We start from the raw sequence: 25,273 nt of genomic DNA on the forward strand, positions 1-25,273 counted from the left end.
ATTTAGATTATAGGACATTTGTATAACTTTAAACATTATTGAGGCTTATGGGAATAAGAGATGATATGGTTTGGTACTGGGTCCCCACCCTAATCTCACCTTGAACTGTAATAATCCCCATGAGTCTTGGGTCGGACCTGGTGGGAGATAACTGAATTATAGGGTGGGTTTTTTCCATACTGTTCTCATGATAGGGAATAAGTATCATGAGATCTAATGGTTTTGAAATGGGCAGATTCCCTGCACATGCTCTCTCTCTTGCTTGCCACCATGTAAGACGTGCCTTTCTCCTCCTTTGCATTCTGCCATACTTATGAGGTCTCCCCAGCGATGTGGAGCTCTGAGTCCATTAAACCTCTTTTTCTTTATAAATTACCCAGTGTTGGGTATGTCTTCATTAGTAGCATGATTTTATTTTCTAAATATTTTATTTAGAAAAGATACATTTACCTGGCTGATTTTATTTTCAGTATTTTGGAAGCATGCCTCCTTTATGTTTTGCTCATTACTGACCGGGTAGTTTTGTACCTTATATCACTTTTTTTTCCAGCTTCTATATCTGGTACTTAGGCAATACATGTGTAAGAGCTCTCTACATCTTGATGAGGTAATACTTTCTATCATTAACATATTAACTAGTATTTATTATTTCCTCTGTATTCTTTCCTCATACAGATCTAGATGTTTAAAAAGATGATCACAAAAGGGCTGGATGTGGTAGCTTCTACCTGTAATATCAGCACTTTGAGAGGCTGAGGCAGGCAGATCACTTGAGTACAGGAATTTGAGACCAGCCTGGCCAACATGGAGGATACCATGTCTCCACTAAAAATACAAAGAGTTAGCTGAGCATAGTGGTGTGCTCCTGTAATTCCAGTTATGTGGGAGGCTTGCTTGAACTCAGGAGGTAGAGATTGCAGTGAGCCAAGATCGTGCCTCCACACTCCAGGCTGGGTGATGAAGTGAGACTCTGTCTCAAAAAAAAAAAAGTATCTTTTCCAAACAAATAGGAATTCCACCTACATGTATATCTTATTATGTTTTTCTCTGCTAAAATATAATCTCTATGAGAGCAGGGAGTTTTAAAAATTTGCTCAGATGTTCTCCCAGTGATGGCATCAGTGCTTTGCACACAGGCAGTGCTTAATAGTAGTTGTTGAATGAATGAACACATTTTATATAGTTACCAACCACTGCAAGACAATAGGATCCTCTCAGTAGGAACTCCTGCTACTAAGCAGCATTTATTAGTATATGAAAATTAAAGTCTATTAATTTATACTTTATTTGCTCCATAAAAGAATCCTCACTACCTATGTCTGACTGTGAACCCTACTTTGAAAATCACAGATATGAACTATACAGCCTACTACTTTATTTTATTATTTTTCTCTTTTATTTTGACTTAGAGGCATTCAGGTATTTTAAATACTTGCTACTCAAAGTATAGCCCAGGAACCATCAGTATTTGCACCACCAGAACCTTGTTAGATTGATTCCATAACTTGACTACTATGAATAGTGGACAAGATTCTGCATTTCTAAGTGTCCATCAGTGGATGAATGAATAGAGAAAATATGATATACATACATAATGGAAGATTATTTACCATAAAAAAATGAGATTCTGTCATTTGCAGCAACATGGATAGACCTGGAGGACATTCTGTTAAGTGAAATAAGCCAAGCAAAGATAGACAAATACCCTATGTTCTCACTCATATGTGGGAGCTCAAATAGTTGATCTCATGAAGATAGAATGTAGAATATGGTTACTGGAGGCTAGGAAGTGTAGACGGGACAAGGAAATCAAAAGAGATTGGTTAATGGGTGCAAAAATAGAGTTAAAAGGAATAAGTGACTTTCAATTCAAAAATCAAAATAGTTTCATAGAAACAAGCTGGCTTCACCTCCCCCATTCCCCATAACAGAAAACCCAAACTAAATATACAGCACCAAGATTATCACCAGAAATATCTCAGGACTCAAATATGAACTTGAGATACTCCCTAAGGCCCTGAAAAGTGAAAACAACTATGAGTGGACAGTAAGAGAATTAGACTTCCACATTCATGATGCCCCTCCCCAGTTTCTCCCTGTAACCAAATATGTGAAAAATTTTCCCCAAACTCATTTTTTCTATAGTAAAAAAAGTGAAACTGAGGTGTAAAACCAACTTTCCCACAATCTTTGGTTCCTTGGCAGGAGACCTGTCCCTACCTTAACCAACAAAAAGCATCTCGAATGCCTGAAGGGAGAAATATCCTTGAGGACAAGCAGGGACAAAGTGGGTAGGCAGCCCACTTTTTCTTCTTCAGCCCTAGAAACTTTGCTTTGTAACTCAGCCAAAAAAGATGCCAAATTTCGATGGCTATTTGGTAGCACTATGCCATAGGAGGTTTGTCCCACATGCTTCTGGGCATGAACTGCTAGCCAGCCTTCCCACACTGCCAGAATATATTTTAGGGGCATCTCCCTCATTCAGGAAAGGCAGCTCTCTGATTGTTTACTAGAGCTGAGGCAAACGTAGGCTTAAGGTGCTAGCTAGAACCAGAAACGAGTCAGTGACTGAGCAGTAAGGAACCCATAAGCATATCTATCCAATAAAATAAACAAACTGAAGAGAGAAGACTGGAATGAATAATCCTTCAAAGCAAAGACATAGATGTACACCCACAAGAAACAACAGCAAAAAGAGAACCATGAGCTGATTCCAGGGCCAGGCCCTTGGATAGCATTTCTGGACCTACTCTGGGGCAGAGAGGAGCCCACCGCCCTGAAGGGTGAGTCCCAGGCCTGGCAGTGTTCACCACAAACTGACTGAAGAGACCTTGGGCTTTAAGCGAACATTGTTAGTGGCCTGACAGAACTCCCCATGAGCCAGTGGTGGTGGTGACCAGAAAGAGAGGTTGTGGAAAATGAGAAAGAGAATGGGAAGGATTTTATATTGTGGTTTGAGCACCAGCTTAGCCGCAGAAGAATAGAACATCAGGCAGATTTCTAAGGTTTTGGCTCCAAGCCCTGGCTCCCAGAAAGCATCTCTGGACCCATCAAGGACCTGGGCGAATTTGCAACCCTGAAGGGAAGGACACAAATATGACTGCTTTTGGTACCTGCTGATCATAGAGCCCTAGGGCCTTAAGTGAACATAGGTGACACCTCAGTAGTGGTTACAGCAGGTTTAGGGCAAGACTCAGTGCTCTGCAGGCTTCAGATCTGACCCAGCTCAGTTTCAGTAGTGGTGGCCACAGGGTGCTTACATCACCACCCCTAGTTCCAAGTGGTTCAGTGCACTCCATGTGTTTGGGATAAAGTAAGGGAAAAGAACAAGAGTCTCTGCCTGGTAATACAGAGAATTCTTCTGGATCTTATCCAAGTACCAGCAGTACCGTCACAAGTCTGCAAATACTACGAAATACCTGGAAATCCTCCTCAAGAAGAATAGGCACAAACAAGCCTAGTCTGTGATGAGTATAATAACTATCTAAACTCTTCAATGCTGAGACACCAAGGAACATATACAATCATCAGGATCATGCAGGAAAACATGACCTAATAAAACAAACTAAATAAGGTACCAGGGACCAATCCTGGAGAAACAAAGATGTGTGTCTTTTCAGACAGAGAATTCAAAATAGCTGTTTTGAGGAAACTCAAAGAAAATGCAAGATAACACACAGAAGAAATTTAGAATTCTGTGGGATAGGCCAGGTGTGGTGGCTCATGCTTGTGATTCTAGCACTTTGGGAGGCCAAGGTGGGCAGATTCCCTGAAATCAGGAGTTCGAGACCAGCCTGGCTAGCATGGTAAAACCCCATCTCTACTAAAAATACAAACATTGGCCAGGTGTGGTGGTGGGTGCCTGTAATCCCAGCTACTTGGGAGGCTGAGGCAGGAGAATAGCTTGAACCCAGGAGGCAGAGGTTGCGGTAAGCCAAGATTGTACCACTGCATGCCAGCCTGGGTGACAAAGCAAGACTCCATCTCAAAAACAAACAAACAAAAAAAGAATTATATGGGATAAATTTAGCAAAGAGATTGAAATTATTAAAAAGAATCAAGCAGAAATTCTAGAATTGAAAAATGCAACTGACATACTGAAGAATGCATCAGAATCTCTTAACAGCAGAATTGCACAAACAGAAGAAAGAATTAGTAAGCTTAAGGACAGGATATTTGAAAATACACTGAAAAGACAAGAAAAAAAAGAATAAAAAAGAATGAAGCACACCTATAAGATTCAGAAAATAAACAAATCTAAGACTTACTGGCCTTAAAGAGGAGATATAGAGAGAGACATACAGGTAGAAAGTTGCTGAAGGAAAAAAAAATGACCCTAGAATAGTATATCTGGTGAAAATATCCTTCAAGCATGCAGGATAAATAAAAACTTTCCCAAACAAAACCTGAGGGATTTCATTAACATCAGACCCGCCCTACAAATAATGCGAAAGGGATTCTTTAAATCTGAAAGAAAAGAATTAATAGCAAGAAGAAGTCATCTGAAAGTCCAAAACTCACTGACAATAGTAAGCACACAGGAAACCTCTTATTGTAGCTTTCATAGTGTGTAAATCTCTCCTCTCTTAAGTACAAAAACTAAATGATTAACCAGTCAAAAATAATAACTACTACAACTTTTCAAAACATAGATAGTATAATAAGATACAAATAAAAACAATAAAACTTAAAAAACAAGGGGATAAGTGAAAGTTAGAGTTTTTATCAGTTTTTTTTTCTTTTTGCATGTTTGTTTGTGCAATCAGTGTTATCACCAGTGTAAAATAATGGGTTATAAGAAAGTATTTGCAAGTTTCATGGTAGCCTCAAATCAAAAAACACATGACAAGTACACACACACACACACACACACACACACGGAAGAAATTAAATCATACCAACAGAGAAAATCACCTTCACTAAAAGGAAGATAGGAAGGAAGGAAATAAAGAAGACAAGACCACAAAACAACTTGTAAACAAATAACAAAATGGCAGGGTAAATTTTTGCTTATCAAGAATACCATTGAATATAAATGGATTAAACTCTTCAATCTAAAGACATAGAGTGGCTGAATGAATAAAAATACAAGAACTAATAATCTGTTGCCTACCAGGAATACAATTTACCTATGCAGTGAAATAAACACACTTTACCTATAGATTGAAAATAAAGGAATGGAAAAAGATATGCCATGCCAACGGAAATTAAAAAAAGAGCAAGAGTAGCTATACTCATATTAGACAAAATAGATTTCAAGACAAAAACTATAAAAAGAGACAAAGATGGTGATATAGTTTGGCTGTGTTTCTACCCAAATCTCATGTTGAATTGTAGTTCCCATAATCTCCACATGTGGTGAGAGAGACCCAAAGGGAGGTAATTGAATCACAGGGGTGTTTTCCCCCATGCTATTATGATAGTAAGTTCTCATGAGATCTGATAGTTTTATAAAGAGCTTCCCCCTTTTCTTGGTTCTCATTCTTCTCCTTCCTGCTGCCATGTGAAGAAGGATGTGTTAGCTTCGCCTTCTGCCATAATTGTAAGTTTCCTGAGGCCTTCCCAGCCATGCTGAACTGTGAGCCAATTAAACCACTTTCCTTTATAAATGAACCATTCTCGGTATACTTTTATTAGTAGCATGAGAACAGATTAATATAGGTCATTATCTAATGATAAAGGAGTCAATCCAGTAACAGGATATAACGATTGTAAATATACATACACCCAACACTGGATGACCCAGATATATGAAGCAAATATTACAGCTAAAGAGAGAGATAGACCTCAATAGCTGGAGACTTCAACACCTCACTTTGAGCGTTGTACAGATCTCCCAGACAGAAACTCAACAAAGAAGCATTAGAGTTAATCTGCACTATATATCAAATAAATCTCATAGATATTTACAGAACATTGCATCCAACCGCTACAGAAGACACATTCTCCCCCTCAGCACATAGGTCATTTCCAAAGATAGACCATATGTTAGGTCACAAATCAGTTCTTAAAACATTTTTAGAAATCAAAATTATATCAAATTTTTTTAACCACAATAGAATAAAACTAGAAATCAACAAGAGGAATTTTGAACACTACATGAACACATGCAAATTAAAAAATATGCTCCTGAATGACCAATGGGTCAATGAAGAAATTAGAAGATAATTGAAAATTTTATTGAAGTAAATGAAAATGGAAACATACCAAATCTATGGAATACAGAAAAAGCAGTAATAAGAGGGAACTTTATACCTGTAAGTGCCTACATCAAAAAAGAAGAAAAACTTCAAATAAATAACCTGGGTCTCCAGGCAAGATGGTCAAATAGGAACGTCTCTGGTGCACAGCTCTCAGCAAGATCAATGCAGAAGGCAGGTGATTTTCACATTTCCAACTGAGGTAACTGGTTCATCTCATTGGAACTGATTGAACAGTCGGTGCAGCCCAAAGAGCTGAAGCAGGGTGGGGCATTGCCTCACCTGGGAAGCACAAGGGGCCAGGGAACTCCCTCTCCTAGACAAGGGAAGCCATTAGGGATTATTTCCTGCACTCTGGCTTGGATACTGTGCTTTTCCCATATTTTTCACAAACAGCGGACCAGGAGATTCCCTCTGGTACCTACACAACCAGCAGGGCCCTGGGTTTCCAGCACAAAACTGGGCTGCCATTTGGGCAGAAACCAAGCTAGCTGCAGCTGTTTATTTTTTCATACCCTAGTGGCACCTGGAACGCCAGCAAGATAGAACTGTTCACTCCCCTGGAAAGAGAACTGAAGCCTGGGAGCCAAGTGGTCTGTCTAAGTGAGTCCCACCCCCACAGAGATCAGCGAGCTTAGACCCACTGGCTTGAAATTCTTGCAACCAGCACAGCAGTCTGAGCTCAATCTGGGTTATTCAAGCTTGGTGGGGGGAGGGGGTGTCCATCATTCCTGAGGCTCAAGTAGGCAGTTTCAATCCCACAGTGTAGCAAAGCTGGCAGGAAATTTGAACTGGGTGGGCCTAACACAGCTCAGCAGCTGCATGCAGTATCTTACTAGATGTCCTCACTGGGCAGGGCATCTCTGAAAAAAGGCAACAGCCTGTCAGAAAATTATAAATAAAGCTCCCACCTTCCTGGGACAGAACACCTGGGAAAAGGGTTGCTAGTGGATACAGCTTCAGCAGACCTAAACGTCCCTGCCTGGCAGCTCTGAAGAGAACAGCAGATTTCCCAACACAGTGTTCAAGCTCTGATACAGACTGACTCAAGTGGCTCCCTGACCCCTATGTATTCTGACTGGGAGACACCTCCCAGTAGGGGCTGACAGACACCTTATACAGGAGAGCTCTGGCTGGCATCTGTTGGGTACCCCCTCTGGGGCAGGGCTACCAGAGGAAGGAACAGGCAGCAATGTTTGCTGTTCTGCAATCTTTGTTGGTGATTTCCAGACAAGCAGGGTCTGGAGTGGACCTCCATCAAACTCCAGCAGACCTGCAGCAGAGGGGCCTGACTGTTAGAAGGAAAACTAACAGAAAGAAATAGTTTTAACATCAACAGAAAGGACATCCACTCAGAGACTGCATCCAAAGGTCACTGACCTCAAAGACCAAAGGAAGATAAATCCACAAAGATGGGAAAAAACGAGTGCAAAAAGACTGAAAACTCCAAAAAACAGAACACCTCTTCTCCTTTAAGGGATTACAGCTCCTCACCAGTGAGGGAACAAAACTGGACAGACAATGAGTTTGATGAATTGACAGAAGCAGGCTTCAGAAGGTGGGTAATAACAAACTTATCTGAGCTAAAGGAACATGTTCTAACCCAATGCAAAGAAGCTAAGAACTTGAAACAGGGTTAGATGAAGTGCTAACTAGAATAATCAGTTTAGAGAAGAACATAAACGACCTGATAGAGCTGAAAAACACAGCATGAGAACTTCATGAAGCATATAGAAGTTTTAATAGCTGAACTGATCAAACGGAAGAAAGGATATCAGATTGAAGATCAACTCAATGAAATAAAGTGTGAAGACAAGATTAGAGAAAAAAGAGTGAAAAGAAATGAACAAAGCCTCCAAGAAATAAGAGATTACATGAAAAGACCAAATCTACCTTTGATCAGTGTACCTGAAAGTAAAGGGGAGAATCAAACCAAGTTGGAAAACACTCTTTAGGATATTATCCAGGAGAACTTCCCCAACCTAGCACGGCAGGCCAACACTCAAATTCAGGAAATACAGAGAACACCACAAAGATACTCCTTGAGAAGAGCAACCCCAAGACACATAATTGTCAGATTCACCGAGGTTGAAATGAAGGAAAAAATGCTAAGGGCAGTCAGAGAGAAAGGTCAGGTTACCCACAAAGGGAAGCCCAGCAGACTAACAGTGGATCTCTCAGCAGGAACCCTACGAGCCAGAAGAGAGTGGGGGGCCAATATTCAACATTCTTAAAGAGAAGACTTTTCAACCCAGAATTTCATTTCCAGCCAAACTAAGCTTCCTAAGCAAAGAAGAAATAAAATCCTTTATGGACAAGCAAATGCTGAGGGATTTTGTCACCACCAGGCCTACCCTGCAAGAGCTCCTGAAGGAAGCACTAAACATGGAAAGGAACAACTGCTACCAGCCACTGCAAAAACACACCAAATTGTAAAGACCATCGACACTAGGAAGAAACTGCATCAACTAACAGGCAAAATAACCAGCTAGCATCATAATGGCAGGATTAAATTCACACATAACAATAGTAATCTTAAATGTAAATGGGCTAAATGCCCCAGTTAAAAGACACAGACTCGCAAATTGGATAAAGAGTCAAGACCCATTGGTGTGCTGTATTTAGGAGACCTATCTCATGTGCAAAGACACATATAGGCTCAAAATTTAAAAATGGAGGAAGATTTACTAGGCAAATGGAAAGCCATAAAAAGCAAAGGTTGCAATCTGCTTTTTAAAACAGACTTCAAACCAACAAAGATCAAAAGAGACAAAGAAGGGTATTACATAAAAGTAAAGGAATTAATGCAACAAGAAGAGCTAACTGTCCTATATGCACCCAATAAAGGGGCACCCAGATTCATAAAGCAAGTTTTTAGAGACTTCAAAGAGACTTAGACTCCCACACAATAATAGTGGGAGACTTTAACACCCCACTGTCAATATTAGACAGATCAATGAGACAGAAAATTAACAAGAATATTTAGCACTTGAAATCAGCTCTGGACCAAGCAGACTTAATAGACATCTGCAGAACTCTCTACCGCAAATCAACAGAATGTACATTCTTCTCAACACCACATTGCACTTATTCTAAAATTAACCACATAATTGGAAGTAAACACTCATGAGTAAACACAAAAATATGGAAATCATAACAGACTCTCAGACCACAGTTCAATCAAATTAGAACTCAGGATCAAGAAACTCACTCAAAACTGCACAACTACATGGAAACTTAACAACCTGCTCCTAAATGACTACTGGATAAATACCAAAATGATGGCAGAAATAATGAAGTTCTTTGAAACCAATGAGAACAAAGACGCATGAATCAGAATCTCTGTGACACAGTTAAAGCAGTGTTTAGAGGAAAATTTACAGCACTAAGTGCACACAGAAGAAAGTAGGAAAGATCTAAAATCAATACCCTAACATCACAATTAAAAGAACTAGAGAAGCAAGAGAAAACAAACTCAAAAGCTAGAAGGAGAAAAGAAATAACTAAAGTCAGAGCAGAACTGAAGGAGATAGAGACATGAAAAACCCTTCAAAAAATAATCTAGGAGCTGTTTTTTAAAAAAAATCAACAAAATACATAGACCACTAGCCAGACTAATGAAGAAAAGAGACAATAATCAAATAGACACAATAAAAAATGATACAGAGGATATTACTAGTGATCCCACAGAAATTAAAACTACCATCAGAGAATACTATAAACACCTCTACACAAATAAACTAGAAAATCTAGAAGAAATGAATAAATTCTTGGATACATACACCCTCCCAAGACTAAACTAGGAAGATGTTGAATCCCTGAATAGGGATTCAATAACAAGTTCTGAAATTGAGGCAGTAATTAATAGCCTACCAACCAAAAAAGGCCCAGGACCAGATGGATTCACAGCTGCATTCTACCAGAAATACAAAGAGCAGCTGGTACCATTCCTCCTGAAACTATTCCAAACAACAGGAAAAAAAAAAAAAAAAAAGACTCTTCCCTAACTCATTTTATGAGGCCAGCATAATCCTGATACCAAATCCTGGCAGAGGCACAACTAAAGAAGAAAATTTCAGGCCAATATCCCTGATGAACATCGATGTGAAAATCCTGCATACAATACTAGCAAACTGAATCTAGCAACACATCAAAAAGCTTATCCACCACAATCAAGATAGCTTCAACCCTGGGATGCAAGGCTGGTTCAACATACATGATCAATGTAATCCATCACATAAACAGAACCAGTGACAAAAACCATATGATTATCTCAACAGATGCAGAAAAGGCCTTCAATAAAATTCAACACTTCTTCATGCTAAAAACTCTCAATAAACTAGGTATTAATAGAATGTACCTCAAAATAATAACAGCTATTTATGACAAACCCACAGCCAATATCATACTGAATGGGCAAAAGCTGGATGGAAGCATTCTTTTTGAAAACCAGCACAAGACAAAGATGTCCTCTCTCACCACTCCTATTCAACATAGTATGGGAAGTTCTGGCCAGGAAAATCAGGCAAGAGAAAGAAATAAAGGATATTCAAATAGGAAGAGAGGAAGTCAAACTGTTTGCAGATGACATGATTGTTATTTAGAAAACTGCATCATCTCAGTCCAAAATCTCCTTAAACTGATAAGCAACTTCAGCAAAGTCTCAGGATACAAAATCAATATGCAAAAATCACAAGCATTCCTGTACACCAATAACAGACACAGAGCCAAGTAATGAGTGAATTCCCATTCACAATTGCTACAAAGAGAAAAAAATGCCTAGGAATACAACTTAGAAGGGATGTAAAGGACCTTTTCAAGGAGAGCTACAAATCACTGCTGAAGGAAATAAGAGAGAACACAAACAAATGGAAAACATTTCATGCTCATTGATAGGAAGAATCAATATCATGAAAATGGCCATACTGCCCAAAGTAATTTATAGACTCAGTGCTATCCCCAGTAAACTATCACTGACTTTCTTCACAGAATTAGGAAAACCTACTTTAAATTTCATGCTTAACAGTAAAGAGCCCATATAGTCAAGACAATCCTAAGCAAAAAGAACAAAGCTGGAGGCATCATGCTACCTGACTTTAAACTATACTATAAGGCTACAGTTACTTTAAACAGCATGGTACAACCAGATGATCTTTGACAAACATGACAAAAACAAACAATGGGGAAAGGATTTCCTATTTAATAAATGGTGTTGGGAAAACTGGCTAGCCATATGCAGAAAACTAAAACTGGACCCCTTCCTTACATCTTATTCAAAAATTAACTCAAGATGAAATAAAGACTTAAATGTAAGACCTAAAACCATAAAAACCCTAGGAGAAAACCTAGGCGATACCATTCAGGACATAGGAATGGGCAAGAATTTCATGCAATGGCAACAAAAGCCAAAATTGACAAATGGGATCTAATTAAAGAGCTTCTGCACAGCAAATGAAACTGTCATCAGAGTAAATAGGCAACCTACAGAATGGGAGAAATTTTTGCAATCTATCTATCTGATAAAGGACTGATATCTAGGATCTAGAAGGAGCTTAAACAAATTTACAAGAAAAAAAAATCCTATCAAAAAGTGGGCAAAGGATATGAACACACACTTCTCAAAAAAAGACATTTATCCAGCCAACAAGCATTTGGAAAAAAGCTCATCATCACTGGTTGTTAGAGTAACGCAGATCAAAACCACAATAAGATAACACCTCATGCCAGTTAGAATGGCAATCATTAAAAAGTCAGGAAACAACAGATGCTGGAGATGATGTGGAGAAATAAGAATGCTTTTACGTTGATGGTGAGAGTGTAAATTAGTTCAACCATTGTGGAAGACAGTGTGGAGTTCCTCAAGGATCTAGAAATAGAAATACCATTTGACCCAGCAATCCCATTACTGGGCATATACCCAAAGGATTATAAATCATTCTACTATAAAGACACATGCACACATATGTTTATTGCAGCACTATTCACAATAGCAAAGACTTGGAACCAACCCAAATGCCCATCAATGATAGACTGGATAAAGAAAATGTGGCACATATATACTATAGAATACTATTCAGGCATAAAAAGGGATGAGTTCATGTCCTTTGCAGGGACATGGATGAAGCTGGAAACCATTATTCTCCGCTAACTAACACAGAAACAGAAAACCAAACACCACACGTTCTCACTCATAAGTGGGAGTTGAACAATGAGAACACATGGACATAGGGAGGGAAACATCACATACTGGTGCCTGTCAGGAGGTGGTGAGCTAGGGGAGGGATTGTATTAGAGAGATACCTAATGTAGATGACAGGTTGATGGGTGCAGAAAACCACCATGATGTGTGTATACCTATATAACAAACCTGCAAGTTCTGCACATGTATCCCAGAACTTAAAGTATATTTTTTAAAAAGTACATGTAAGAAGGTCACTTGCAAAGTGACACACATCACTTCTCCTTCAGCCATCTGGAGACAAGCTCTCCTCACTTTATGTGCCCACTCCATGTGTATAGGGGTCAAACTAATGACACCTCTCTTGAGTTTTATATATGGAGAAAGAATCAAGTGTGATGTAAGCAAAGAGTAAGTTAGAATATCTGGACTATAGTTCTGTATGTCTTGAACTATTTACAACCTTAGCTTCTTCATAGGCAAAATAGAGGAGTTGGGTAATGTCATCTGAAAGGTGCCCCTCAACTCTAAAACTCTGTGCAGTTAATAGTGAGAACTTCATATAGCACAGGGAGACAGATACACTGAGAGCTAAAGGCATGGCACCTGTAGTGACTGGAAGCTAGGAGATGCCTAATAAATATTTAGATGATGGACTCACCTGTTGACTAATGCTGTCTATGCTTGCCTCTATTTGGAGCTGACTGGGTGCAGTGCCCAGGGACCAGAGCTGATTTTTGTTATGGCAGTGACTACAACACTTAAAGCAACTTCTCAAATTCAAATATGTACATGCATTTCTGGGGTATCTTGTAAAATGCATATCCTGGCTTAGTAGGTCTGAGTAGGGCCTCAGATTCTGCATTTCAGTTTTCTTTTTTATTCGTACATAATAATTTTACATATATATGGGGTATATGTGATGTTTTGATACATGCATACAGTGTGTAATGGTCAAATCAAGGTAAGAAGGATATCCATCACCTCAAATATTTATCATTTCTTTATACTGAGAACATCCCACATCTTCTAGCTGTACAATAAATTATTGCTAATTTAGTCACTCTACTGTGATATCATACACTAGAACTTATTCATTCTAGATTTCTTTTTTGGATTGTTTACTGTTGGCATATATAAATCACATATATATAAATGCTACTGTTGATTTGCTGTTCTGTAACTTAATTTATCAGTTCTAATAGTTTTTGGTGGATTCTTTAGGTTTCTCTAAATATAAGATCTTGTCATCTACAAACAAAACTAATTTGACTCCTTCCTTTCCAGTTAGGATTCCCTATATTTCTTTCTCTTGCCCAATTGCTCTAGCCAGTACTTCTAGTACTATATTGAATAAAAGTGGTGGAAGTTGAAATCCTTGTCTTGTTCCAGATCTTAGAGGAAAAGCCTTCACTTTTTCCCCATTCAGTATGATGTTAACTGTGGGTTTGTCATATACAGCCTTTCCATTTTGAGATATTCTTAAATAAAAGCCAATTTGATAAGGGTTTTTTTTTTAATAAAAGGACATTGAATTTTATTACATGTTTATTTGGCATCCATGGAAATAGTCATATGGTTTTTGTTCTCAGTTCTGTTAAGGTGATGTATTATGTTTTTTGCTTTGAACTATTATGTTGAACCATCCTTGCATCCCTGAGATGAATCCCACTGTATTGTGGTGAATGATCTTTTCAATGTGTTGTTGAATTTGATTCGCTGATACTTTGATGAGGTTTTTTGAATCTACATTTATTATTTATATTGGCCTATTTTTTTCCATTGTGTCCTTCTCTGGTTTTGGTATCAGGGTAATACTGGCCTTACAGGATGAGTTTCGATATATTCCTTCCATTGCAATTTTTTTAAGAGTTGGAGTAGAATTAGTATTAGTTCTTTAACTACTTGGTGGCATTCAGCAGTTAAGTCATCAGGTCCTGGGCTTTTCTTTGATAGGAGACTTTTAATTATAGCTTCAATTTTATTACTTGTTATTGGTTTATTAAGGTTTTCTATTTATTCCTAGCTTAATCTTGGTTGGTTGTATATATCCAAGATTTGTCTATTTTTTCTGTTTTCCAATTTGTTATCGTATAGTTGTTCATAATAGTCTCCAATGATTTGTTGTATTTCTATGGTCTCACTTGTTATGTCTCATTTTTTCCTGATGTTATTTATTTGTGTCTTTTCCTTTTTTTTTTAATCTTTAGTTTTTGTGGTTACCTAGTAAGTGTATATATTTATGTGGTACATCAGATGTTTTGATATAGGCATGCAATGCGTAATAATCACATCCCCTTTATGGTGAGAGATAGGGGTCAAATTTTATTCTTCTACATATAGATATCCAGTTTTCCGAGCACCATTTGTGGAAATGACTGTCTTTTCCCCAGTATATACTCTTGGCAACATTGTCAAAAATGAGTGATGTGTGGATTTGTTTCTGGGTTCTCTATTCTGTTCCATTGGTCTATGTGTCTGTTTTAGTGACAGTAGCATGCTGCTTTGGTTACTATAGCTCTGTAGTATAATTTGAAATCAGGTAATGTGATTCCTCCAGTTTAGTTCTTTTTGCTGAGGATATCTTGGGCTATTCTAGGTCTTTTCTGGTTTCATATAAATTTTAGGACTTTTTTTCTATTTCTGTGAAGAATGTCATTGGTATTTTGAAAGGATTACCTTGAATCTGTAATTGCTTTGTGTAGCATAGACATTTAAACATAGACATTGATTCTCCCAATTCATGAACATGGAATGTCTTTCCATTTTGTGTCCTCTTCAATTTCCTTCATCAGTGTTTTGTAGTTTTCATTGTAGAGACCTTGCACTTCTTTAGTAAAGTTAATTTCTAGGTATTTAATTTTATTTGTGACTACTGTAAATGGAATTTTTAAAAATTTATTTTTCAGATTTTTCACTGTTAGCATAAAGAAATGCTACTGATTTTTGTATGTTGATTTTGTATCCTGAAACTTTACTGTATTTATCAGTTCTAATTTTCTTTTGTGGAGTCTTCAGGTTTTCCAAATAAAAGATCACATCATGTGCAAACAAGGATAATTTGTCATCTTTTTTGGATGCCCTTTATTTCCTTCTCTTATCTGATTGCTCCAACTAGGACTTCCAGGGCTATGTTGAATAACAGTGCTGAAAGTGAGTGTCTTTGTCACGTTCCAGATCTTAGAGAAAAGGCTTTCAATTTTTGCCTGTAAAGTATGGCACTAGCTGTGGGTCTTTCATATATGGCTTTCATTATGTTGAGGTGTGTTCTTTCTATACCCATATTTTTTTAAAGTTTTTGTCACTAAGAGATATTGAATTTTATCAAAAGCTTTTCCAGTGTCAATTGAAATGATCATATGGTTTTTGTCCTTCATTCTGCTGATATAATGTATTGCATGGATTAATTTGCATATGTTGAACCATCCCTGCATCCATGGCATAAATCCTATTTGGTCATGATAAACAATCTTTTTAATGTTTGTTGAATTAGATTTGCAAGTATTTTGTTGAGAATTTTTGCATCAGTATTCATCAGAGATATTGGTCTGTAATTTTTTTTCTTTTTTTTGATGTGTCTTTGTTTAGTTTGGATATCAAGGTAATGCTGATGAATTTGGAAGTATTTCTTCATCTATTTCTCAGAATAGTTTCAGTGGGATTGGTATTAGTTCCTTAAATTGTTAGATAGAATTCAGCAATTAATCCATAGACAGAATCTAACTCTGTTTTCACCCAGGCTGGAGTGCAGTGGTGCAATCCTGCCTCACTGCAACCTCTGCTTCCTGGGTCCAAACAATTCCTGTGCCTCAGTCTCTCGAGGAGCTGGAACTACAGGCACGCACCACCATGGTCAACTAATTTTTGTATTTTTAGTAGAAACGGTGTTTCACCATGTTGGCCAGGCTGATCTCGAACTCCTGGCCTCATGTAATCTGCCCACCTTGGCCTCCCAAAGTGCTGGGATTAGAGGGGTGAGCCACTGTGCCTGGCAATTTTAGCAGTCATTTAAAAACATTCCACAATGAAAAGCAAGTGCCATTATTTTCGTATTCCTGAATGATCTTCTGAACCTGCATACCTATTTTGATCTCTAGAACATTAAAAAAAAAAATCTCATCTGCCACCCACTAGCTCCACTCCACCTTCCCCCCTCAAATTAGAATCTTTTCCACATCCTCCTTGTCAAGGCTCTGTCTGAATATTGCCTGTCATGTGGAATTCCACACAAAGGCCTCATTTGCTAAGGGATTTCATTGACCTGGGGTAGATGAATATGGACCATTGGTCACTATGAGAAAGAACACCGTGGAAGTGCTGCTTCACTGGGCTGCTTTTAGTGGGAGCAACACCCGGTGATGGCTCCAAATAATCACCTGTACCATCTAATCATACACTTACAGAGGCAGGTGAAAAGTCAGGAGATAGGAGGTCTGCAATCAGACTTTGGAAATTTATTCTCAGGCAAACTTGGCATCAATATACTGAAAATCTGAATGGTGCATCTCTAGATAAAATGGGCAGTTGTTACTTTCTTCTTCCTGGTTTCAGATTGGCTGGGTTTCAATGCCAGTTTTAAATTCTGGCTCCTGTCAAAAAAGCCAATCACTTTGCAAAGAGGAGTGCTTCTACCTCTTAGAAATTAGCAGGAGGCTCTACTTATAAAGAGAAGGATTTGAAAAGATTAAATTTTGGTTGCTGCCTTAATACGGGATTTAGCATTTAATACAGTAATTTTTGGCAACTGTTTGGCTGGTTTCTTCCCTGCTCGGAACTGTTATTGGCTGTTCTTGCTTTATTATTAGCCTCCTTTTTTAAAAAGCAGCGCCCCCACAATTTTTTCATCAGTCATAAGGCAGGGTTCCTACTCTTTTGGTTTCTTGAACTGAGCTGGAATTTGTGGTTTGGTACTAGGAAGTGTGTTTTCTGCACTTTTTTCTTTCTAGTAAGTATAAAAATGGAAATCAAATAAAAGTTAAAAGTGTATCACTGACTTTTAATACCACATGAACAGTTCCTGCAGAAGCACCTTAACTTTGTAAAGAATTATCAGAGACTCTAATTGTTCCCCAATTGACATATTTTTGCACAATGCCAACTTCAGGGCAAACTTGCCTAATGGATCACATTTTTTAGGGGTTGGGATGATTGGGCAATAGCTAATTTTCAATGAATAAGGATGGGGGATCCTTTAGGAAATTTCTGCCTATGGACTGCGAGTTAGACTTTGGAATTATTTCTGTTGCCTTAAATACCAAGTTCTGGTAGTGACCCCCTGTATCCATGTGTCACTTGAATCCTCCAATTCCTAATGACCTCCACATTTTCACTCTTTGTATCACAGGTCAGGCGTTGGTTCCTGTCACCTTGAATCTGGTAAAGTGCAGCTAACTAGGCAGGACCCGAACCTGCCTGGATATGCTGCCGTAATCTCTTCATGCTTTTGCCATGGCCACTCCTGCCTCTGTGCTCTTGAGTACTCTGTTTTCCCATGTTAATTAAACACTTGAACCCTGTCTTTTCCAGTTCCATTCTTTCAAATACAAATACTATTCTTTATCAAGACTCTTCTCAGGTACCTTGTTCTACATTGGAAGGTATTTGTCCCCCTTTCTCACCAGGGGAAGGGCAAGGATTGGAGATTTTGCTTCTTTCTATCCTCTTATTCTCCTCTTCCCTATGGAGAAGGAGAAGATAATCTAGGCAGAATTTGACACTACTAAGTTTGAACCAAGTCTGCTGGTGACAGAGTACCTGCACCCCAGGAGCAAAATTTGAGCTCCACACATTTATTTCCTTTTACTATTCCTTCACTTCTGGATCCAGGGACAGGGATTGCTCTCTGCTTTCCTGTCCTCAAGCAGGAATCACACCAAGATGGGACCAATGTCCAGGGAAGACAATCTTTCTTCCAGGAGCAGTTGGGGTAAGAGGATTCAAAATCTGCTCTTCAAATGCACTCCAATCTCTTCAAGCAGTTCTGAAAGTGTGAAGATTCTAATAACTGGATTCAGTGTGGTACTCGGAGACCCAGTCAGGCCCCGACAGATGTGTTGTGTTCCAATCTAGTTTTTATTAGAGCCCTGCCTTTGGAATTTGTAGGGAACTTTCACAGATGTGAAAAAAAAAATGATACTTGTTTTCTATTTGGCTTGCAATATTCAAGTGCATACTTTGGCCAGATTCTTAGAGGAAGGGAGTTATGAATCTTAGGACCCTAGCCCCCAATAATTGATTAGGGCTAAATCCTATCATTAGGTCTCAGTTGTTTCCAGATGGATCATTTGGTACTATAATGCTGTGACCACATGATTCTGAGGGATCCCCAATACTTGAAGACTTCTTTTCCTGGACCTTATGACCTTATGTCAGTGTCCCAGATTCTAATGCTGGTGGAGACTTTAGAGTTCTCACTGATAGAATATAAACACAGGAATGAGTCAAATGAGTACTGAAACAATGATAAAGATGGATTTGAGAATGAAGCTTGGACCTTAGGCCATTGTGGATGGAGTTACCAATGCTTTCCCCTGAAATAAAGACAATTGGACCAACAGAGAGGAGAGCCAGGTTTATTATGCCTCAGACATAGCTGTGCAACCATAGAATGGCTTGGCTCATCTGTGGGAGAAGAGAAGACCCAACTAAGGGGTTTGCTGCATGGGGTCTAGAAGTTCAGATACCTGCCGTGCCTGGTCACAAGTAGGTCAAGAGGCTAAGGGAGAGTCAATAAATGGCATCTTGTTTTTGTGACATATATTGGTGTGATAGACCGACTGGATTAGGTACTTCTCCCAAGAGAGGGAGTAAGTAAGTGATCAGAAAGACAGACTGCAAGTATTTCCTCTGAGGAGACTTCCTTGGTTTTCCTTTTCATAGACTTGGTCTGAAGTTCTCTTTTATCCATGGAAATATCAGGATTAGTGGAGAAATCCTAGACTTATAAAAAATAATATTTACAAACTTTTATATAACATTTAAAATGTTTCAAAACATTTAACAGCATTTAAAAAGCATAAAAATAAAGTAATTACAAAATCACATAAGTTGTAAATGTACAGTTTAACAAATATTTTAAAATCTATGCTTATGGACATCTCCAACCCCCACCATCCAAGAAAAGAAAAAAAAAATGCTACCAGTACCTGTGAAGCCCTCTGACAACTTTGTTGTTGGTCAACTTAGCTGAGCTAAAAATATGTTTCCCTAAATTTTCATCCTGTATGGTTTTGTGTTGGGCTTAGCAACAAGGGAAATTTGCATGAGATTTGAAAGGAGGGAATAAAGGAGCATCTGTTTTTTGTGTTTTTTTTTAAGTTTTAAATAATTTTAATTGACAATTGTCTATATTTATGGGACATAATATGTTGTTTTGCCACATGTATACATTGTTGAAAGAATAAATCAAGTTAATTAACATGTTCATCCCCTAACTTATCTTTTTGTGGTGAGAACATTTAAAATACTCTTCCAACAATTGATATATATAATACATTATAGTTAATCATGGTTACCATGTTGTGCAATACATCTTTAAATGTATTCCTCTTGTATAACTGAAACTTCATACCCTTTCACCAATATTTCTTCTTCACTCATCCTCTGGTGACCACCATTCTACTCTCTGCTCCTATATCAACTTTTGAAAAAATTTTTAAGTTCAGGAATACATGTGCAGGTTTGTTACACAGGTAAGCTTGTGTAATGGGGGTTTGTTGTACAGATTACTTTATCACCCAGGTATTAAGCCTAGTACCCATTAGTTATTTTTCCTTATCCTTTCCCTCCTCCCACCATCCATCCACTGAAAGGCCCAATGTGTGTTTTCATCTTTGTGTCCATGTTTTCTCATCATTTAGCTCCCACTTATAAAGGAGAACATGTGATATTTGGTTTTCTGTTCCGAAATTAGTTTGCTAAGGATAATGCCTCCAGTTCCATCCATGTCCCTGCAAAGGATATAATCTCATTCTTTTTAATGACTGCATAGTATTCCATGGTGCATACATACCACATTTTCTTTATTAAGTATATCATTGATGAGCATTTAGTTTGATTTCATGTCTTTGCTATTGTGAATAGTGCTGCAATGAATATATGTGTGCATGTGTCTTTTTTATAATAGAATAGTGTATATTCCTTTGAGTATATACTCAATAATGGGATTGCTGGGATAAATGGTATTTCTGTCTTAAGGTCTTTGAGGAATCACCACACTGTCTTCCACAATGGCTGAACTAATTTACACTCCCACCAGTAGTGTATACATTTCTTTTTCTCCACAACCTCATCAACATAGGTTATCTTTGGATGTTTTAGTAATAGCCATTCTGACTGGTGTGAGATGGTATCTCATTGTGGTTTTTATTTGCATTTATCTTATGGTCGATGTTGAGCTTTGTTTCATATGATGCTGATCACCTGTGTGTCTTCTTTTGAGAAGTGTCTATTCATGTCCTATGCCCACTTTTTAATGTTTTTTTCTTGTAAATTTGTTTAACTTCTGTATAGATGCTGAATATTAGACCTTTGTTGGATGCATAGTTTGCAAAAATTTTCTTCCATTCTCTAGATTGCCTGTTTACTGTGTAGATAGTTTCTTTTGCTGTGCAGAGTTCTTTAGTTTAATTAGATCCTATTGGTAAATTTTTGCTCTTGTTGCAATTGCTTTTGGCATATGAAATTCATCATATAATCTTGCTCATGCCTATGTTCTGAATGGTATAGTCTTGGTTGTCTTCCAGGGTTTTTATAGCTTTGGATTTACATTTAAGTCTTTAATTTATCTTGAGTTACTTTTAGTATATGGTGTAAGGAAGAGGGTCAGTTTTGATCTTCAGCATATAGTTACCATTATCCCAGCACCATTTATTGAATAGGGAATCCTTTCTCCATTGCTTATTTTTGTCAGGTTTGTAGAAGGTCAGACAGCTGCAGGTGTGTGATCTTATTTATGGGTACTCTAGTCTGTTCCATTGCTGTATGCATCTGTTTTTGTACTAGTACTATGCTATTTTGGTTACTATAGCCCTGTAGTATAGCTTGAGGTCAGGTGGCATGATAACTCCACCTTCATTCTTTGTGTATTCTTTTTTTTTTTTTTTTTGAGATCGATTTTTTGCTTATTCACTGCACCCTCTGCCTCATGGGGTCAAGCAATTCTCCTGCCTCAGCCTCCTGAGTAGCTGGGATTACAGACACCCACCACCACACCCTGCTGATTTTTAGTAAAGATGAGTTTCACCATGTTGACCAGGCTGATCTCGAACTCTTGACCTCAGGTGATCCACCTGCCTTAGCCTCCCAAAATGCTAGGATTACAGGTGTGGCACACTTTGCCCAACCCCCAGCTTCATTCTTTTTGCTTAGAATTGCCTTGGCTATTTAAGCTTATTTTTTGTTCCATATGAATTTTAAAATAGTTTTTTCTAGTTCTGTGAAGAATTTTAGTGGTAGTTTAATAGGAATAGCATTGAATCTATAAATTGCTTTGGGCAGTATGGTCATTTTAATGATATTGATTCTTTCTATCCATGAGCATGGAATGTTTTTCCATTTGTTTGTGTCCTCTGATTTCTTTGAGCAGTGGTTTGTAGTTCTTTTTTTTTTTTTTTTTTTTTATGAGACAGTTTTGCTCTTGTGGCACATGCTGGAGTGCAATAATGTGATCTCATCTCATCACAGCTTCCACCTCCCAGGTTCAAGTGATTCTCCGGCCTCAGCCTCCCAAGTAGCTGGGATTACAGGCATGTACCACCACACCCAGCTAACTTTTAATTTTTAGTGGAGACGGGGTTCTCCATGTTGGTCAGGCTGGTCTCAAACTCCCAACCTCAGGTGATTTACCTGCCTTGGTCTCCCAAAGTGCTATGATTACAGGTGTGAACCATCACACCTGGCCTTAGTTCTAACCTTTTACCTCCTTAGTTAGTTGTATTCCCAAGTATTTTATTCTTTTTGTGGTAAATGTGAATGGGAGTTTATTTCTGATTTGGCTCTCAGCTTGACTGTTGTTAGTGTATAGGAATGCTAGTGATTTTTGCACATCGATTTTGTATCCTGAGACTTTGCTGAAGTTGTTTATCAGCTTAAGAAGATTTTGGGCTGAGACTATGGGGTTTTTTAGATACAGGATCATGTTGTCTGCAAACCAGGATGGTTTGACTTCCTCTCTTCCTATTTGGATGCCTTTATTTCTTTGTCTTGCCTGTTTGTCCTAGCCAGAACTTTCAATACTATGTTGAATAGGAGTGGTGAGAGACGGCCTACTTATCTGGTGCCAGCTTTCAAGGGGAATGCTTACAGCTTTTGCCCATTCAGTATGATGTTGGCAGTGGGTTTGTCATGGATGGCTCTTATTATTTTGAGGTATGTTCCTTCAATACCTAGTGTATTGAGAGTTTTTTACATGAATGGATGTTGAATTTTATTAAAAGCCTTTTCTGTATCTATTGAGCTTGAATAGGTTCTCAAATCTTATACATTTAAAATGACCCTATTTCCAATAATAAAGAGCACTGGTAGCTTGTGGCATGTATTGAGAAAATAGTTACTTAAACTTCACCTGTGAACTGTCTATAGGAGACAAGGCTGTGGATGACCAAATAGCTGCTTTCATAGAATAGTTTTAGTGAGAATAAGGAATGTAAGGGTTTTGATTGTTTGCCTTTAAGTGCAATGGAGAACTTTTTGGTGGGGGAATGATCAGTTCACAGCTTTAAATTATGGTTTTTGTCTTTAGTTCTGTTTATGTGATGAATCACATTTATTGATTTGTGTATGTTGAACCAACCTTGTATTCTAGGAATAAAACCTACTTGATCATGGTGAAAAAGCTTGTTGATGTGTTGCTGGATTTGATTTTCCAGCATTTTCTTGAGGATTTTTGCATCAATGTTCATCAAAGATATTTGCCTGAAGCTTTCTTTTTTTGTTGTTTCTCTGTCAGTTTTTGGTATCAGGATGGTGTTGGCCTGATAGAATGAATTGGGGAGGAAGAGTCCCTCCTCCTCCATTTTTTTGGTGTTTTTTTAGGGGTGGCGAATAGTTTCAGTAGGAATGCTACTAGCTCTTCTTTGTGTATCTGGTAGAATTCAGCTGTAAATCCATCTGGTCCTGGGCTTTTTTTGGTTGGTAGGCTTTTTATTATTGCCTCAATTTCAGAGCTCATTATTGGTTTGTTCAGATATTCAGTTTCTTCCTGGTTCAGTCTTGGGAGCATGTATGTGTCCAAGAACTTATCCATTTTGTCTAGATTTTCTAGTTTATGTGCATGGAGGTGTTCACAATATCCTCTGATGTATATATTTCTGTGGGGTTAGTAGTAATATCCTACTGTTTGTTTATCATTGTGTTTATTTGAATATTCTCTCTTTTCTTCTTTGTTGGTCTAGCTAGCAGTCTATTTTATTAATGTTTTAAGAAAACAGTTCTTGCATATATTGATCTTTTGAATGGTTTTTGTTGTCTTAATGTCCTTCAGTTCAGCTCTCAGCTCTGATTTTGGTTATTTCTTGTCTTCTGCTATCTTTGGGATTTGTTTTAGTTGTGATGTTAGGTTGTTAACTTGAGATTTTTCTAACTTTTCGATGTGGGCATTTGGTGCTATAAATTTCCCTCTTAACACTGCCTTATCTGTGTTCCAGAGATTCTGCTATGTTGTATCTTTGTCCTCATTAGTTTCAAATAACTTATTGATTTCTGCCTTAATTTCATTATTTACCCCAAAGTCATTTAGGAGCAGGTTATTCAATTTCCATGTAATTATATTGTTTTGAGTAAATTTCTTAGTCTTGATTTCTAATTTTATTGTGCTGTGGTCTGAGAGATTCTTTGTTATGATTTCACTTATTATGCATTTGCTGAGGAGTGTTTTACTTCTGATTATATGATTAATTTTAGAATATGTGCAGTGCAACAGTAAGAATGTATAGGTTTTTTTTTTTTTTTTGGGTGGAGAATTCTGTAGGTATCTGTCAGGTCCATTTGATCCAGTGCTGAGTTCAGGTCCTGCATATATCTGTTAATTTTCTGTCTTGATGATTTGCCTAATATTGTCAATGGGGTATTAAAGTCTTCTATTATTGTGTGGGAGTCTAAGTCTCTTTGAAGGTCTGTAAGAAGTTGCTTTATGAATCTGTGTGCTCCTGTGTTGGGTGCATACATATTTATGGTAGTTAGATTTTCTTATTGAATTGATCCCTTTACCATTATGTAATACCTCTCTTTTTCTTTTTTGATCTTTGTTGCTTTAAAGTCTGTTTTGTTAGAAACTAGGATTACAACCCCTGATTTTTTTCTGCTTTCCATTTGCTTGGTGGATTTTCCTTCATCCCTTTATTTTGAGCCTATGTGTGTCATCACATATGAGAAACTCCTGAAAACAGCATAATAACTGGTCTTGTTTCTTTATCCAGCTTGCCACTCTGCATTTTCTTATTGGGACATTTAGCTCACTTACATTTAAGGTTAGTATTGATAGGTATGGATTTGATCCTATTATCATGATGTTAGCCGGTTATTTTGCAGACTTGTTTATGTGGTTGCTTTGTAGTGTCACTGGTCTCTGTACTTCAGTGTGTTTTTGTAGGGACTGGTAATGATCTTCCCTTTCTATATTTAGTGCTGCCTTCAGGAGCTCTTGTAAGGTGGGTCTGGTGGTAACAAATTCCATCAGCATTTGCTTGCCTGAAGGTTAGTTTGGCTGGAATTTCTTTTCTTTAAGCATGTTGAAGATTGATCCATAATCTTGTCTGGCTTGTAGGATTTCAGCTGAGAGGTCTGATGTGCTGTTGGTCTGATGGGATTCCCTCTGTAGATGGCCTAATCTTCCTCTATAGCTGCCTTTAATAATGTTTTTTTAAATTTCAAACTTGGAGTATCTGATGATTATGTG

At 37.9% G+C, this 25,273-nt stretch overlaps 1 protein-coding gene across 2 annotated transcripts in view; it reads left to right on the forward strand.

Annotated features, from left to right (window-relative positions):
* The window catches only part of CEP85L (centrosomal protein 85 like), a 247,224-nt gene that overhangs the window by 208,105 nt on the left and 13,846 nt on the right, over nt 1-25,273 (forward strand). The gene's annotated exons all lie outside the window — the stretch shown is intronic.

The sequence above is a fragment of the Aotus nancymaae genome, unplaced genomic scaffold, assembly GCF_030222135.1.
Source record: "Aotus nancymaae isolate 86718 unplaced genomic scaffold, 86718_ANA_hifiasm-v0.15.2.pri h1tg000040l, whole genome shotgun sequence".
NCBI lineage: Eukaryota > Metazoa > Chordata > Mammalia > Primates > Aotidae > Aotus > Aotus nancymaae.